Consider the following 18540-nt stretch of genomic DNA (forward strand, 5'->3'; position numbering starts at 1 on the left):
ATTTTTTGGGGTTCTTGCACGGTGCATGACAACTCTAATAGAGGTGGTGCCTGAGGAGGTATTCTGGAGGTCACAGCAGACAATACTTAAGCAAACGAAGGTGGCGTTTTGTACATTGTCGATTACTTGTTCCAAAAGATGGCTTTGCCATCTGTGAGAGCGGGCTGGTCAAATGAGACCACGACTGGAGATATCTCATAACACTTCTGTATTAATGCGAAACATTCTTTGGCCAATCACACGCACTGTGTGCCAGGTGGTTCCAGTCTCGTCTCGTTCCAGGCCTATTAAATCAAGCTCAATACAAAAGATATTCAAGTGCAGGGATGTTGCAATGAAAGTCCCGCGGGGGGGGGGATGGGGGCGGGAGTGGCATGTTATATCATTCCAGCTTCATCGCGCGAAAAATTATACTCAAGTCCAATTTCGCAATTGCTGTGACTTTCCGTATATGCGTATGTGTACGTTTGCTATATGTTTATCTAAGCGTTATGCGTACAGTAGAGATTGTACTATTCAACTGCAAAAGTGGCCAATACCACGCTTATCTTCTTGATTGAATTTTTCCTGAGAATGCTTATAATTGCAGCAAGCAAACAAAAGTGCTAACACATTTGATTCACAGCGCATGGCTTTTGTCCTAACTCTTCTGAGACTATGAAAAAGTGTGAAACAATTTGAATGCTCAAAATGTGAAACTGATGGAATTTTACTGGCGTAGAATTTTACGGGGAGCCCATGGGCGTCTATTCCATGTCATGACATATCCTATAATGACATGTTGAAATATTTAAGGATGCCAGAAATTCCGCCCCCGTGTATGTCGCATTCGTATAGAGTCCCACCCACGCATAGTTAAGACACCGCCTGAGGTTTAAACACAACGCTAAACCTTGCGCGGTCAGTGCTTCGCCATTCTTGCGAAACTGCCAATATTTTTCAGCATTATTGGGTGGTTGAAGAGGTTGAACGTGCTTCGATTATCTAGAGATATGTCCAGCGATAAATAGCTTCTTGTTCTCGAAATCAAGCTCATAGAATGATTTTTGTTTCAGAGCTGTTACTGCGCTTCTATTTGGAAGACTTACTGCGACGAACTAATCAATTGAATGTTCGTGAAAATTACATGAGTGGTTTATAAATAACGATTTCGATGACTTTTGTACACATAGGCATAATGGAAATAAGGTAATTGGCGATGTCGTTCGTGTCACCACTTTTAAATAACGTGTGCATTTCATCTAGTTTATACAGTTAGGAAAACAGTCCGTCCATAATGATAGGATATATATTTAGGTCATAACGAGAGCTATTAGCTAAATTATGCATGTGTCTAACCACTTTTATTTTATCTGAATTTTATTAATATCCCATTCTTCTTAATTATTGTAAGAGTTGAATGCAAAACCTTTCCCCCCTGATCGTTTGGTTGAAAGGACGTGCTGGAGTCGTTTTTATTTATAGTACATACAAGACTGCTCTTAACTAGCTAATTGTGTGCGAGAGGCTTGGCGCACTTTCTGTACAGTCCTTAAAGGAGTCCCCTCACTGAGCATTTCTTCGTGTACTGGACGTGCTTACGTGACGGGGCCACTCGAGCCCCAATACTGATTCATTCGCTGCGCCTGAAATGCTGGAAAGAGGGCAATGGTTTCAATGGCAGCGCGAGCTCAAGAGAAAGGAAAACTGAAAGAAGCAGAAGCGGCACAGGAACAGCAACTAGAACTGTGTCGAGGTAGCAGGAAAGGGGTTTTTAGTAGTGGAGCAGCTGGTGCTTTGCCCAAGGACGTCGTGCCCGATATGTCGGCAATATTTTCAAGGGAAGGACGGCAAGAAAATTGACCAGCGCACGGCTAGAGCTCTATAGCGCCAATGCGAGCGGAGCTTGGCTGAGGCAGCTGGGTACATAAGCACTCACAACTTCAGTTTGTTTCCTCTTTGCTTCCTTTCTGGCTCTTTTCATTCTATTCCCCTTTTCTACCAGACAGGCAGTAGTTATGGCCCTCGTAGGCGCCGTTGACAGCAAAGTCTGTCTTTTATATTTTCTATGCATTTGAGTTTGGGAAGCTTTTAGTATACCAGTAGTAGTAGTACTACTATTAGTAGTGGAGGTAATAATATTATTAATAATAATGGCCGCGATTGGGGTATATACCCGCATCAGCACCGAAGATGTTGCTAAGCCAAGGATTATGCAAATCAGCCCCTCACCTGCCTAGATACAGGGCTAACGAGAAGCTCCCAGATTTGGGAATGTGCAGTACCCTAGAGGAGCTGGCCGAGGCATAAAAACTAGCCCAGCTGGAGAGGCTATCCAAAACTGAAGTAGTAAGACACATACTGGAGGATCTGAGGATCCGACATGGATCCACACACACCTTCATATGCAAACCTCCGCTAATCTACCACAGAAATTTAAGAATAGACCCAGTACCAAGAAACATGCATCCTGAACATCACAGGACAAAAGGAGAGCAAGAGCTAAAGCTCTACCTAAACACTACTAGGGCTTGCAGGATACAATCCACGTCGACGTTGCGGAATGCCCAAGTCGAGATGCCTTCTCAATAGGCATAGCCAACAATCAAGGCCAGACCCACTCTGCAGTAACAGTTGCGTGCATGCAGAGGAAGCAGGAAAGGCTCGGGCTATAAATGGCACCACAGAAAAAATAATTTTTGGAGATTCTAAAACTGCAGTCAGGAACTTTGTCAGTGGCAATCTCCTCAAACAAATTCTAAACAAATATCCACTACCTGATCGGCAGATTAAAACCATCTGGGTCCTAGCACATTCCTCGCACCCAGATAGTGACGCTGCCCACACTTATGCCCGAGGTTTCGTCAGCTGGGTCGTGGGAGGCCTCGACCTGGGTTCAGCGAGGGATTGCATGGTGACGTTCCATGAAATTACTATGAACTGCCACGAAGGTAGACAAAAGTACCCCCCCTCTCCGTATTTATTACTGGTTACACTGCAGAAGTTTACCCGGAGACAGTTGCAAACTGGCTCATTTACCATTACAAGTATTCACTAATATATCCGGGCGGCTTCACCTGAATGCAAGAATGGCGACACCCATAAGGCGGACCTGACATATGTATTGAGCAATTGCCCCGGCCTAAATCCTAAGGCGGAACTCCAACTTAACAGTCCGGACTGGGAGGTAGCGGTGTCCAGCTCGGATCCCGTAGTCCATCTTCGGACTGTCAACTGGGCTTTGGAGAGAGAGAGAGAGAGAGGAATATAAGGAAGGCAGGGATGTTAACCTGTCAAGAGTCTGGTTGGCTACCTTACGGTGGGGCAGTATGATGGGGGAAGGGAGAACGAGAAGAGAGAAAAGGGGAAGAGAGAGGAGAGAGAGAGAAGGAATAGAAACACGCTTTCTCAGAACGTCTGGTTTGTGCGAGCTGCTTTAACTCAAGTACTGCCCGTGAACTGGGGCTTTGGAGATGCCTGAAAATCAAGGGCTTACGGCCACCTCACGCCGCCTGGCAGAAGAAATAACGCTGTTATTCATATAAGTTGAGAATCTGACCAGAATAAAGTTTTTCCTCATCCTCATGGGCACCAAGTCCTTAAATAAAAAAAAGTCGCAGTTTTGCACGAAAGGCGAAGCAGTAAATGCGCCGCCAGCAAATTATTATACAGCTATAGGAAGTAAGGTAGTAGCTTTATTGGGGGTGTAAATAGCTGTAAGCATTCGCTTATAAACTAAATTAGTAAACACAGTGTCAAGTACCCATAGGCAAACATGAACATATCTCACTGGATAACGGTGGACACTTGCTGTCAGAACAGTGACGAGATGGAGCGGCAGCAGCAGCGAGTCAATTGTTCATGCTGTCTCTCACTTCCACACGAACAGAGGCTAGGCATGCGAGAACACAGCACACAGGAAGCTGTCAGCTGTCTCGGGTTACCCGCTTTTCGAGCCCACCGTAGATTACCAGAGGGTGCAGGCGGCCGCGCTCAGCCGAGCCAGGCGCACCACAGCCGGAGCGGAGGCGAAGAAGCGCTGCAAACCGACCACCCTCGTGTGCTTTAGAACAGGCAAGAGAAGTTAAAGGGCCCCTCACTAGGTATGGTCCCTTTCAGCTGACAAGTGCCGAGCATACAATGCGTGATAACGATAGTGTCTGCAAAGTGTTGCATCGCTTGGCGCCGCGGAAAGGTCTGAAATTTCAAAGCGAACGCCGTTTGGCCTTCTCCTCGCGGCCGGCGCGCTCCAAGCCGGAGGGTGATGTACATGTGCGAGTGCGCCTGTGTAGAAGTGTTTGTGCTGTGACGTCGCTCATAGTGACACGTGACTTCAAGAACTATTCAAGGCAACATCTGTCACTTATTTAATATATTACTTGGGTAGACGAATTAAAGCTCATGGAAATAATAAAACAAAAAAGCGAATGTCTAGTGTTTTTTTTTATTTTACTTCGCATCGCAGCAAGATAGATGTGTTTCCGTTTCGTCTGCTTGTTCCCATGTCGCGTAGCCGCACGCGCAGACACCGAAACTATGTAATTTTATATCGTGTTGCAGCGCGCGATCACGCTCTGTGATCCGCTTGTATTTGCCTCAGTGTTTGTGTAGCACTGACTCATACTGCTACTCAGGTGTTCTCGTGAACAGCGCGCAAAACCACACTATCAAAACGTCTCGCGCGCGACGCCGTCAGTGGAAGTGCGCCGCGCCTCAAGAAAGCGAGGAGAAAAAGAAATCAAAGCAGGACCCGGAACGTATGCGTCACGCGATCATTGAGCTCCAATGTGGCAGAACGCAGGGAACAAATTTCGCTTAGAGAGGCTAGACGGGGCAAGTAGAGAGAGCGTTAATGTTTGCGGTGAAGCTCACCTCCTGAATGTATGGGTTCGCAGCACTGAAATATTTCTATCGCGGCTATTACTAAGCCCACTAAAGAAAATTTCTGGCCGAACGCTCTCTAGAAGACACGTTACAACTACCAGCGTGTTACCAAAGTTTTCTGTGGGGACTGGTGAGGGGCCCTTTAAATGAGTCATTTAACATCCTTGAAGTTTTGAAGAGCGTTGCTATGGCCTTTACTCGCAAGCGAATGGACGGTTACCCACCAATATTTGGTGGTCGAGCCATTCCTTACGTATGGGCACAGCGCTTTCTCGGTCGATCGTAACTTCATCGATCGTAACGTGTCCTGGACACCCGAAGTGAGAATGTTACGGGAGCGAATCTCCGGCGTATCCGAGATTATTAGTTCTCTTGCTGGACCAGTTCGGATAGTGATTGCCGGCCAATGGTGATACTTAATATTTCTAATATTGATTCCCTCTTCGGCTATAGCCTTCCTATCCTGCAGTGATTGTCCCCAACTAAGAGTAAAAGCTTAGACGCGGCACGTAACCGTTGCCGGCGTGTATGTCTCGGTCTTCCGAAAGGGTCGTCTTGTAAAGGGACAGTAGCTGAGACTCACTGCTTAAGTCTTGGCCTGCCACTAATTCCGGAAACGACCCACATACATATCAGGCACGTGGTGTTAAACAAGAATAATTTGTTGAGTAACATCACACCGCACCACAATTCTGGATTTGGGCACGCTGTTGGCCAAATTCCACTTGCTATCTCCAAACAGGCACCGCAGATCACGCCACTACAGTTCCCTCCGTGGATGTTGTCTCCCCTAGACATTCGAAAGTATATCCCTGGAATCGAATAGAGCAGCTAGTTTCCAGACAACGTTGGCCTACATGGACGTGAATAATATAGGAAAAATCAGACATCCACCGTTCGTAGCAATTGCTACGAAAGTAGCAAATGCTACGTAGCAATTGCTCCTCGAAAGAAAAGCCTCAGAGTTGAAGAAAAATTTGTCCTGGTCCGGGACTTGAACTCGGGACCACCGCCTTGCCGGGGCAGCCGCTCTACCATCTGAGCTAGCCAGGCGGCTAGCAGATGGCAGGGCGAAGTCGAATTTGTCGACAACACGAATGAAAGGCAAGTGTTTGACGTAATAGTTCTGCGGAAACCCGTAAGGTGGAGAGAAGTAATTAATATAGGGAAAATCAGACACCCACTCATTCGTAGCAATTGCTACAAAGGAAACCTATACGGGTTCCTAGAAAGAAAAGTCTCAGAGCCTCATCCCCTTCCGGCCCTTCCGCGCCCACGACCCTTCCGCGCCCACACGCAAGGGCAACAGCGTGTGTGCGGACACTTCGCCCGACCTCACGTTTACGAAGAACGTCGCTGGCGCGTGGTGGCATAACACGCAATAGGACTTGGGTAGCGATCACTCGGTGATCGAGATCCAGGTCGAGGTAAGACCGCACTACCATCACCACGGTCATCGGGACGGCATCAAGGGCAGCCGCTATCGGCTGGTGGAATGGGACGCGTTTCGTAAAGCCCGGAAAGAGCATAATCGTTGCAGCGAGGCAATCAACGACATCGAGAGCTGGACCGCGACGCTCAGGGGGGACGTTGAAGCGGCAACGCGGGAAGTACCGCAGGAAGCACGCCTAGAGGTGTTAGATAGTAACCTACTACACATGTGGGAAGCCAAGTGCAGCCTGCGAGACAGGTGGAAGCGTCAACGACATAATCGAACGCTGCACAGACGCATAGCATGGCTAAACAGGGACATACAAGACCACGCATTGAAGGTATGCAAAGCGCAATGGGAGGAGATGTACAACGCTATGGAGAACTAGCTAGGAATGGCCAAGACATCGCACCTCCTCCGGCATCTCTTGGACCCTGAGGAGACCAAATCAGCGCAGACGCATAAGATCAAGAGGCTAGTACACGACTACGAAGGCACGTCCGCGGACTTTCTAGAAGCCGTGCGAACGCGTTACGTCAAGGCAACTAGTCCTTTCGCGTATCCGGTGTACGCAGGGGAGAGTAATGCGCAGCTAGATGAAGTCTTCAGCGTAGCAGACGTGAGGGCGGTACTGCACAAGCTCAACAGAAAATGGGGATCGTGCCCGGACGGTATAACCAATAAAACGCTCCGCAACTTGGACGACGAGTCGATATAACGGCTGACGGATTACATTAACGTGTGCTGGAATGCAGGAGCGATACCTAGCTCGTGGAAAATGTTGCGCATAATTATGATCTCCAAACCTGGCAAACGGGTACAGATCGACAATCTTCGACCAATATTCCTGACGTGCTGCGTCGGCAAGGTCATGGAACACGCGGTTCTCACTCGCCTTACCAACCACCTCGAGGACCGAGACATGCTGCCGTACACGACACTTGGGTTCCGTCGTGGCCTTTCTACGCAGGATGTCATGATTCAACTCAAACACCACATTGTACACAATCCCACGTGATCCACAAAAGCAATACTCGGTCTTGACCTCGAAAAGGCGTTCGACAGCGTAAAACACGCCGTGATACTTGAAAGCATCGGCGGACTGGAATCGCAAGACATAGACATATAGGTTGCACGGGAACGCCGCAGGGCTCCGTAATCTCGCCCATGCTCTTTAACGTCGTTCTTCTCGGGTTACCCAAGAAACTAGCAAAGATAGAAGGCCTCCATCACAGCTTGTACGCCAATGACATCAAGCTCTGGATTGCTGAGGGAAATGACGGCCATGTAGAGCAAACGTTGCAGGCGCTGTCGACGCGGTGCAGGATTATCTGCGCGACACGGGCCTCGAATGCTCCGCGGCCAAATCGGAGTCCTCCTGCTCTACAGGCCCACGCGCAGGGGCCGCAAACCAAGGACGCCGATTCCGCAGCCGAGCGCGCAGACAGAGAAATTAGGGCACTCACATTGGACGGCGACGTCATCCCGCATGTTCACAACATTAGGGTACTGGGCTTGCACCTGTCGGCCAACGGTCACAACGGCCAAACCACACGCAGACTAGAGCGTGTGGTCTATGAAACGATCCGGTTACTGAAACGTATCAAAAACAGACATAGTGGAATGAAAGAAAGCAATACGATCCGCCTGGTACAGGCGTTCGTAACCAGTCACATAAAGTACGTCGCCTCCTACCTGAAGTGGTAGGTGGCCGAACGAACGAAACTAGACGCCTCATCCGCAAGGCGTACAAACGTGACATAGAATTGCCGATTAATACCAGCACGGATAAATTTCTCGAACTGGGTTTACACAATACCCTAGACGAGATAATAGAAGCGCACAACGTTGCACAGTACGAGCGTTTGGCGAAAAACAGAACCGGACGACACATCCTCGAGACGCTGGGCACCATCTATCGCACGCAACAGGGCGAAAAGGTCGCGATACCCACACCTATTCGCGAGTGCATCGTCGTTTCGCCGTTTCCCAGGAGCATGCACCCAACGCATCACGACAGCCGGCACAACAGGCGCGCGCGTGACTAGCAAAAGAAATACGGCAGCAGCAAAGAAGCCGTTTACATAGATGTGGTCCATTACGAGTGGCGACGGGCTTTTGCGGTCGCAATCACGGACCACAGCGAAACTGTGATCCGTGTGGTCCGTGAAAGGCAAGCGAACGAGATTGTGGTCAGGGACTCTGGATATATGGCCAACATGCGCCCGGAGTGCGTCGATATCTATATGGGTCCTTATTGGGTGGTCTCTCGCGGTGGCAATTGTTGCCACGGTTGAAGCATTTCGGGGTAGCCCCAGACATGTTCGAAGGGCTTGGCCTTGAATGCTCTGTAGGACATGAATGTTAGTTTTGTTAGCATTGGACAGCACTGGTGTGCTGTATCGCAAGTATCCTAGGAAGAGCGCCCTGTATAATTGAAGCATAGATGCCACGGATGTGCCCCACGTTTTACTGGTAGAAACCTTAGTATATGGGAGGTAGAAGTAAGCCTCTTCTTCAAGTATGAGATGTGGGGGCTCCATGAAAGGTCTCTGTCTATAATAACGCCTAGGAATCGGTGAGTTTTTGCGTAGGAAATTGGTTGGTGGTCAATAGAAATGGGGTACCAGGTCATGGGCTTGTGGGTAAAAGCGACTAAGGCGCACTTCTCGGTCGAAATACTCAGGCCTTGCGCATGCAGGTACGATGATGTTAGGGTCATTGCTTTTTGCAGCCGTGCACGCACCTGGAGACGTGTAACTTCCGAGGCCCATATGCATATGTCGTCAGCATATATCGAAAGGTTTACTGCATGTGGTAGAACGTCGGCAAGTCCAAGGATTGCAAGGTTGAACAAAGTGGGCCTAAGAACCCCACCCTGAGGGACGCCACGGCAAGTGTAATAGTCAGCAGTTCAGCCATCTGCACTGTGCACAAAGAAGGATCTTTTGAATAGATAGCTCCGAATCCACCGAAACAAGCGTCTACCAATTCCATTATTTTCCAGGGCATCAAGGATGGCTTCATGCGTTACATTATCATAGGCGCTTTTCACGTCGAGAAATAGTGCAACCGATATACGCTTGTGGTGTTTTTCTTGCTGTACAGACGTGACTAGGTCGATGACGTTGTCAATAGAGAAACGGCCTCTTCTAAAACCACGAAGCACGAAGCAGCAAGGTGGCTTTGCGGGCTACTTCAGACTGCTGTAGATTAGCAGATCTAGCGGATCTAGCGGATTAGCGGATCAATTTTGTGCATACATTCTGCAATGAGCCGCAAAATCTGCTTCTCTGCTCCGTTTCGAGAAAAAACTTGCTAGGCTGGTGGCTTAGACTACTTGGTGGTGTCTGATCTAATATGTATAGGGCGCACAAAGACGCTTTTAGAGAATCGTCGAAAAGACCACGACACCTATTTATTAAACGTCTCAAAATTTCATATATTTCGCGCCCAGGAATTATTATTAGCTTGAAGACAAAGTGCTGTAAAAGATGTTCAAAACTATGCCTCGAACACCACTGAAGGACCGCTTAGGGAAAAGGAAAGATTAAATAATTTACATTCATCCAAAGCAAAATTAAGATGATTAACATGCGAGGGTAAGATTTAGCCTCCAAAAGAAGTGATAGGCCGGATTTTTTGTTTTGCTGTCATTGCGAGAAAGTGTCCGTGTAGTTTGAAGGAGAGCTATGAAAATTAGGGCTAAGCCTTACCACTAATATAACGTAATGTTTTAATGAAGCATTGGATAGCTTTATTATGTACGTGCGTGTATGTGGATGTATTAACCGTTTGCGCCGCTTGTTTGTTGGCGTGATCGATATATATGCCATAATATTTCTTCCAACACACGGAGTCGTATCAAGGAAGTCAGTCAGCTAGGCTAATGTCTCCACCTTCTCAGTAAACATTTATATATTATATTGTAGTGGCTCTTGCAGCTACGCGACTGTTGAATGACCCGTGCTAATAAATCTAAGGAAGCGCGGACCATAACGCAGCCAGCCGCTGATTAGGCGAGTGGCGTTTGCGATGATAAATATTAAGGTGATGATGGAATGCGGTGATGCGCTTTGGACAAAATAAAAGCAAATTGGGTGCTAAACATTTTTTAAAAGGACGAAAGCCAACACCGCACGCAGAAAACGACACACACAAGCTTGCATGTGTGTCCTGATCTCCGCGTGCTGCCTGTTTTCACACAGTTTTTTAAAAAGTAGTAATCTGCACAAATATGCTCCAAAACGAGTCCTTTTGAAGAGCATATGGATTAGGTACTCGACGACAGCGTTTCATGCATGCTGTTCTCGCCATCTGACACTCTTCTACAGATTCTCAAACTGAGTAAAAGGTATTAGAAAGAAAAAAAAATATTCGCGCTGAATTTTACGTCCCTTAAATAAAGTGAGATGCTGCCAGTATGGCTCGGTGAACAGATGAGAAACGAAGCGGCCAATGTAATTTTCTCAGCGTTACCATCAAATGCCTGCACACTGTGGCATGTGTGGGCTATACCTGGTGTCTTCAAGATCGACGTAACATTTCTTGTTATTCAGTAAGAATATAAAGAAAGACGGTTAAGTTACACCACTAGTTAGTGCAAGAAAAGAATGAAATGGTCTGTAATGACCGTGCCTGGGGAGAAATGACGGCAGCCGTCACCACTCAACTTTCTACTTTGATATTTATTTTCATAGAAATAAAGAACATGCTGTTGAGGAAGGCGTACGCTCTAATAAACACATGATGATGATGACAAAATGTATTTATTAAAGGATGGCGCGAAGGCCTATAATGGGGAATAGGAAGAGGAGGGGGGAGGCGTATTCAGAGCCGTCCTAGGAGCTGCGCGTCCTTGGCGAAAGCCAAGAGCGAGTCCAGAATGCATAAAAGGGTTATTTTATACACTTTAGGAAGCTGCACAATTTTAGCAAGAAAATCAAATTGGAAGTGACGGCAGCGAAGAAAAAGTTTCACAACGTGAGATATGGCGTAATTACGGACCGAATTTAGATGAAAGAGACGCAAACGCCTAAAGCGATTTTCCATAACGAGAAGAGCTCATCGATGTCAAAAAAAGAAAGGAAAGAAAGCAACGCCAGCTAGATTGCGCAGAAAGTAGAATGAAGTATAACAATAAAACAAGAATAACATTTTGGGACACCGCGGAAAGTACCAAGTTTTCAAGGTGGCAGTTTAGAGGTTTAAACATCAGGACTACTTGTTTAGCGATGAAGGGTAAGAGAACAAAAAGCAACAAAAGAACTGAGACATAAAAAGTAGTACTTCTTTAAGATGGCCCTACACCTTGGCCACTTTCTCTTAGCACCAGCGTATGATTTATTCTTAAGTCGTTTAAACGGAAGAGCCCGCAATTACTCACCCCAACGTTAGCGGGCAAGGGGCACTTCTCTCTAGCGCTGTTGTTTACACGTTGCTGAAGAACCACAGAACTCAGCGATGGCATCTTTTCCTAAAGTTAGCGACGAAGAATATCTTTATTCAAATTTACATGTCATGCCGGGGTTTACACGTGGAAATTATGCACAATTTCTGGGTAAACAACCAAGCAATGTAAACAAGGAAATTTAAATTTAGGGCAATTTTTTTCGGACACGAAGAGGGGGAGTGCGATCTGAGCCATCGCTGACATGCACGCTATTAACTCGGACGCGCCATTCGTTTTCATTTGTAGCGGAAGGCCTCGGATGAGACGACGCACTTAGAGGGTCTTTAATTTACACTCCTCTGAATGCGCTTCAGCGTCGAGTGCGAGGAGATAGATGGTCGACTGTTTCTGTGACAACGCGCCATAAGCAGCAGACGTCTGCCTAAAGCCGGCGAAGAAATACGGGCCCTTGAATAGAACACAGCGGGGCAAAAAAAAATGTATGTTTGCGTATTTATTATACAAGCCCAGCCTAACTGAATACATTCTTGTGCGGTAGTTAGCTTTCACATTTGTCAAATTACCGTGCAACAGCATGAGTTAGATTTCATGACCGTACTTAGAGTGCACGATGAAATATAATATTGTCCGCTTCAGTAACGATGTACAAATTCATGAACGAGAGTTGATTTTGTTATTACTGTACAGTTGTGGCAAAAATATCGGTGGATCCCATGCACTCGTGTGAATCGGCATTTTCATGTTTCATGTTTTCTGAAAAGTCTTCACTTATTCATCACTCTTATAGAGCTAAATGCACCAATCCAATGCACGTTGCGCTTCCATTATAGTCCCCCCAATTTTCTCTCCACACTCGGCTGTTTCTGTTGCTAACTTCTGCGCTTATTGCCTCTTTTTATGGTTGTTTTTTTGGGCGTCCACTAAATGGCAAATGCGCATTATGGTGCATTGGCGAAGAGAGCGAGATAAAAATTTCAATGGTGTACTGGAGATGTTTACCTGAATCAAGGCTTCGTTTTAAAACAACCTGAACATTACGTCGAGTGTAAATGGAATGATGATTGCTCTGTGTAGATGCACTTTATTTAGCCGCGCTGAATTTTTCTCCACGTGGCCACATTACTTCATTCTTCACAATGCCTGCATCAAAAGTTAACCCCTTTATGCGCTTTAAGCGGGCTAATTCTTCCTTTGTATGAGAAAAGAAAACTGGATATTTATGACTGTACGCCAAAGAATGATGCAATCACTCTGCGCTTACAAAGGCGTCTTATTAGAGAGGGCATAAATTACCATTCTACCAATATAACTTCGTTTCAATGTAGTTGCGGCACCTAAAATTATGCCGTTTTGTCCTATCTACTGACAGTCCATCACATTTCAGAACCCAGTGAGATCAGAATGTGAGAACATAGCAAAATTTAAGATTCGCTGAAAAGGAAGACGCTGGTAGTACATGTATGTGTAGTAAGCCAAATCATAATCAGTATTAAGATGACAACAACATCCATCAATCTGATTTCTAGGCAGACACTTGACGAGCCGGTCGCGTAGACTCTTGTACCGGCTCTAATCACGATGAACTTACGCGTTGTGATGAGCTTGGGCACTTGGCTCAATATTAGCTGGAGTGTGAGCAACTATTGATCTTTCTCGGTCAAGCCTAACCAACTTTGAATTAGTGATGCAGTTAATCTGCTCAGTGCATTTCATTACATTATAGTGGATTACATTGATATAGTCTATTAATTTGATCTACATGGTTGGTGATATTGTATGCATGCATTCTCACTTTACGTGTCCTCGTCCTCATTAACTTAAATTGATATTTTATCTATAGCAACTTAGCATGTCCTTGTGTGTTGTTAAAATTTATTTTGGTTTTTTCGATTGACCTAATTGATTGACTTGCGTTTAATTGAAGAATAGCAGAACGTGTGGTTTCTTGCTGTTTCTTGCTGTTTCTTGTGACGTTCTAACCACGTTTACGATATGTTCTTTATTGCTTGCAAGTTTGTTTTATGTCAAATCACGTTATAATTCATTGATAACTCAAAATTTTATTCTTGGGGACTACCCTGGGGAGTAACCCAATAGTTGCCAACATATTCAGTATTTTCCAAATAAATCGCTTGCACTGCGCAGAGCCACATTTTATGGCAGCCATACCGACACCCCAATATAACTTAGCAACAAAGAGTAAAAACTCCGTATAGCAAAAACTACGCCAAATTCCAGCAATTCATGTGCCTTTACTCAGGCTGAAGATACGTTAACTAAATCCACCCCTACTCGCATCGGCCGTGAAGCACGCTTGCAGGGAAAGCCACGCAGCTAACTTCCCGAGGGAAAGTCGACTGGCTGCCGCGAAGAGTTCCGCTGATTCGCCGGAGGGTGAAATGCGCGGGAACGGCGGCATGTCAATTTGCGGGGCGCCCGCCTTAATTAGCGTATGTTTCATGGGATGGAACGCGAGCGTGCCGGTGGCACGTCCCGGATCTATTAGCCACAGAATCACGTTTCACTCAGAGCAAACGAGGTGGACGCCGCAACGAGTACCGCTATGAACTCACTCGGGCCTCTTCTTCCGCGGCATGGTTTGAGTGCTGTGCGACGAAGGTGGCTGCTGCGTGTTTTTCTAATAGCACACAGTGGATGTCAACGTCCTATAGGCTAACCGAGTTTATGTTAGTTGTTCTATAATTGACGTTGATTGAAGCCTAAACCGCACAGGTATTTTTCATTATTACTTGTATTCATTTGGCAGACCAAATAGTACGGTGGGACCACACAGAAACCCTGCTGTTTTTCTACACATCAGTTAACTTGGGAACACTCGAAAAAAATAAGGATGCTCGTACTATGACAGTAATCAGTGAGATTTATGGCTAAATGGAATGTAGACTCGCTATAGTGAACATCTGCATTGTCAGCAATGCATAAACGGCAGTAATCTTCCAACATCTAAAGAAGAGATCAATTTTGCCGGGCGACCTGACGCAAAACTTTCGATGGTAGACAAGCAAGCACCACATTAGGCCTTTGTGAAGACATGCGAAAATATTCAGGTGAGTGGGCAGGGCTTAAACGGTCGCAATTGAAACTTCACCATTGTAAGCCTTTAATACAGCAGTAATACAGCATAATACAGCTTTAGTACAGCATGATGTATAAATCTTTTCTAATCTTCTGTTGGAGAATGTAGTAAAAATATAGTGCCTCTGGACTGTATAAAACACTGATTTATGGTTTCGACACTAAGATAAAGCCTACCGTTCATTAACAAGGGCACAAAACATCCCCTCAAGTAAAACAAGGTCTTACCAGGAAGTGCTTTCCAGTAAAACACCATATGCCAGTTAGTGCCAAGGCTCTGAGCGATACGAAAACTTTGAGAATGGTAGCGTCTGCAAACATATTCCCTTCAGCCACGGAGTGCACGTGCGTGGACACAACTTATTTGTGTTTTTACTGTGCAGTGATTGCAAGGAACAGACAGGGGACATTAATATGTCAGTAAATTGATCATTATGCTTTCTTCAAGTACAGCCATTTCTCTTCTGAGTGAAATGTGTCGCTTCAGATGAACGCTTTGGTGACGGCACTACCTTGTTTGAAGGGACGTTTGAAGTGGGGCGTTTCGGTAGTCATTGCGAAAGATATCTTTTTTGGCCCTTGTTGCAATGCTTGCACCCAATAATTAACCTGTGCATGTGATTCGAGGGGCTGATTCAATATTTTCAATGAAGAAATGTAGCATGACTGACTGTACAATAAATGAATATTTATTTACTACGTAATTACGATGGGTCCCTATAAAATGCAGAGTCATTGCCATCCCCCTCAGCTTGCTTTCTTAAGAGTATCATGCACCTTGGCATAAAATTATGCAAATTTATCACATTTATCGATAGCCGATCGTAATTCATGACTGAAGGGGATATTTCGAAGGTAACAACAAGCTGTTACTGTAGCGGGCAAGAATGACAAATCACCTAAGAATTCTTTATACATATCGCAGAGTTGTCGGCAAGACAGCACTTTTCACGCGAAGTATTTTCGGTTCTTCTCCCAACTTTACGGGCGCTGCTGCTGTGGTCTGGCTCGCGCGCACCCTCTACGTTCCTTGCGACACCACCAGATGACGCTCGCCTTCACGCATCTCGGCCGGCACCGCAGCGGCAGCGTGTCACAGTGTTCGTATGGCACGTGCTGTGCTTGCTTTCTAATACGACAAAAATTCAGCTGCTCGGTTTTGGAGGTCGCGCGCTGGCATGTGATATTATAAACGTTACAATCGTCCGTAGCTGAAGAGAGCGCTTGGAGTTGACGTCTCGACAGTGCGCTGGCCACGTTTGCGGAAGGAGCACATAAACACGCCTAGCAAGTCGGCTACTAAGCGTGCACGTGGGGTCGAGGACATTCAGGCCCAAAAGAAGCGGAGCGCGAAACAGGAGCGTCATTGCATCATCACCCCTCAGGACCCCTCAGCGGTGTTCAGTTGGAACACTCATAAATAGCGCTTAGGTACCCTCGCATTTTTAGACCTCCTTGGTCTCAATGCGTGCCAAGGCATTGGCGCCACTGATAAAACTAGCATTATGAGATGCCTGGTAGCTGCCAGGGCGCAGTTGCTTCTTCTCAGCAGAAGCTGCGTGCTGCTTCGAGCCATGCCCCACTCGCACATACAAGGTGTTTCACTTAACTTGAGAGAAACATAAAAAGTATGCAAATGCTACGTAGCTGACTGAAGAACGATAATGTTGTTTGCCGTCGATTGGAGATACTCAGAATATTTCTCGCATTGCGCCTAATTAGATAATTCACTTAATTGCTTAATAAGCGTTTCAATTATTTTAATTAGAATGAAAGTCTAAATGCGAAAATTGTAGAGCAATATGAGAAACTCCCGAGACAGCTTTACGTTGGTCAATGCGTGGTACATAAAAGTATTTTCCAAGCGTGAAAGAAGCCCGCGAATACGTGCAAAGTGCCCCGAGCGGCCTGTCATGTGGCAATCTCATGTGGCAACGCTCAGAAAAAACACATTTATGTAGTATTAGCAGCTTGGTCTCCGTAGTAAAGTTTATTCATTCAATCGCAGGATTCACATGTTCCCAATCGCCAAATGCGCTATATGCCAGCACTCCATGTGGAGAGGAAGAAAAAACGTTTCCTCAAATCCCTTGGTGGCATTGAGTCATTTCGTTCGTGGCATCAGTTGCAGGAATCCTGGCCTGGAAGATGAGTAACTAGCTGCTGGGACTTTTATTTCGACTCGTGGAGCCTCAAGAAAGCATCAAAAAATGAATTTTAAATATTATAAAAGGTAGCTTTTAAATTAAGTGCAACATAAAACGTCATGCTGCAGATACACTGCGCATCTAGGTGCATGGTCGTCGTCCTGCTGTGTGATGGAAATAATTTATAATTGTTTTGCATATTTGACCACAAAACATACTCACCAGATTGACGAACAAATGAAAATAAGTAAACATGATGCAACAATGTTGTCTGCATCAAATACTTTCAAGTAATAAAAATTCGGATGTAAATGAAAGAAAAAAGATCACGCAGAAACTCCTCTGGGAGCTGTCTAAGTATGCATAAGCATTGTTCCACTTGTTCATTTCCACGCAGGCCGATGCCATTGTCAAAGTTATGAAATTTGATCAGGCCGGTACCAACACCAGCACTGCAGTGACACGAAATGGTGTCACTGCGGCGCAAGCAGCATTGATGACGCAAGCAATTTAGTGCAGGTGTCGGTGCCAAGTGCCTTGATGATGTTCCGATCATTAAAAGCTGTTATCGCTCTTAAGCGCCTTATCCATCCGCGTCTAATCATTATGAACCACGACCAAACGTACTGAGGCGGCGGCTTCGTATGGCCCCGGCGTGTGGGCCGCACCTTGACGGCGATCTGGGATGCCGACAAAGAGTGCCTACTGCTGATAGCTTCGCGCTATGTGTTGCTGCCGCTTACATAGCGTTAAAGAGAGACGCGCGGGCCCGTGTCTTGAAAGCGATCTGTGAGAGCGGCAGAGTGAGACGTATGCTGAGAGCTTCGGGAGCACTCTGTTCTCACCGCTTCATTGGCGTTGAAGCGTGAGGCAGAACCAAGGTGAATTCGCTCGCTGCAATGGACGCTATCTCGAAAGCGGTCATCTGACGGGACGGACAGACGGTGGGACGGATGGTTTTTCTCGTTGGATAAGCATAGAAATGCCTACGCATTTAAAAGTTGGGATTAAAAAGGTTGTCATAAGCCTTTGGCCAAACAGCGCAGAACATAGGTGCCATAAAGACATATATTTGAACTAAATTGAGCCTAGTCTAGATTGATGTGAAGAATCAGAGTGCGCGGATGTCTGTGCGTATTTCGAATTTCAAACTATTCATTGCTAAGCCACGCCGAGAGAAAGTCGCGCCATTCAGAAGCAAGATGGGTCAATAATTATTTTTTTAATTTATTCCGTACTGCCAGCCTGTTTACAGGCCCTAGGCATTATTTTTCTAAACAGCGCTCTTCATTATCTGAGTAAGACAATTATTTATTATTGTCCATGTGATAGTTAAAATATTGCATGTATTCAAATTCTTAGTTTAGATAACTGCATTATTCTGCAACCAGCATTCCCTTTTTGCCAACCAAAAAGTTTTAGCCGCTGGCTTTAGTCCATTCTCCCGTAGTGAGTGAGCACAGTTATTTCAAGAAAAAAGAGGAAAAATCACAATGATACGATGGTCCTCACTGTGGGAGAAAGCTGTTGCTATAAATTAGTTTAGAGCCAACGCAATTGCTGAACTCTACTGTCTCTTAATATATTTG

The sequence above is a fragment of the Dermacentor variabilis genome, chromosome 5 (assembly GCF_050947875.1).
Source record: "Dermacentor variabilis isolate Ectoservices chromosome 5, ASM5094787v1, whole genome shotgun sequence".
NCBI lineage: Eukaryota > Metazoa > Arthropoda > Arachnida > Ixodida > Ixodidae > Dermacentor > Dermacentor variabilis.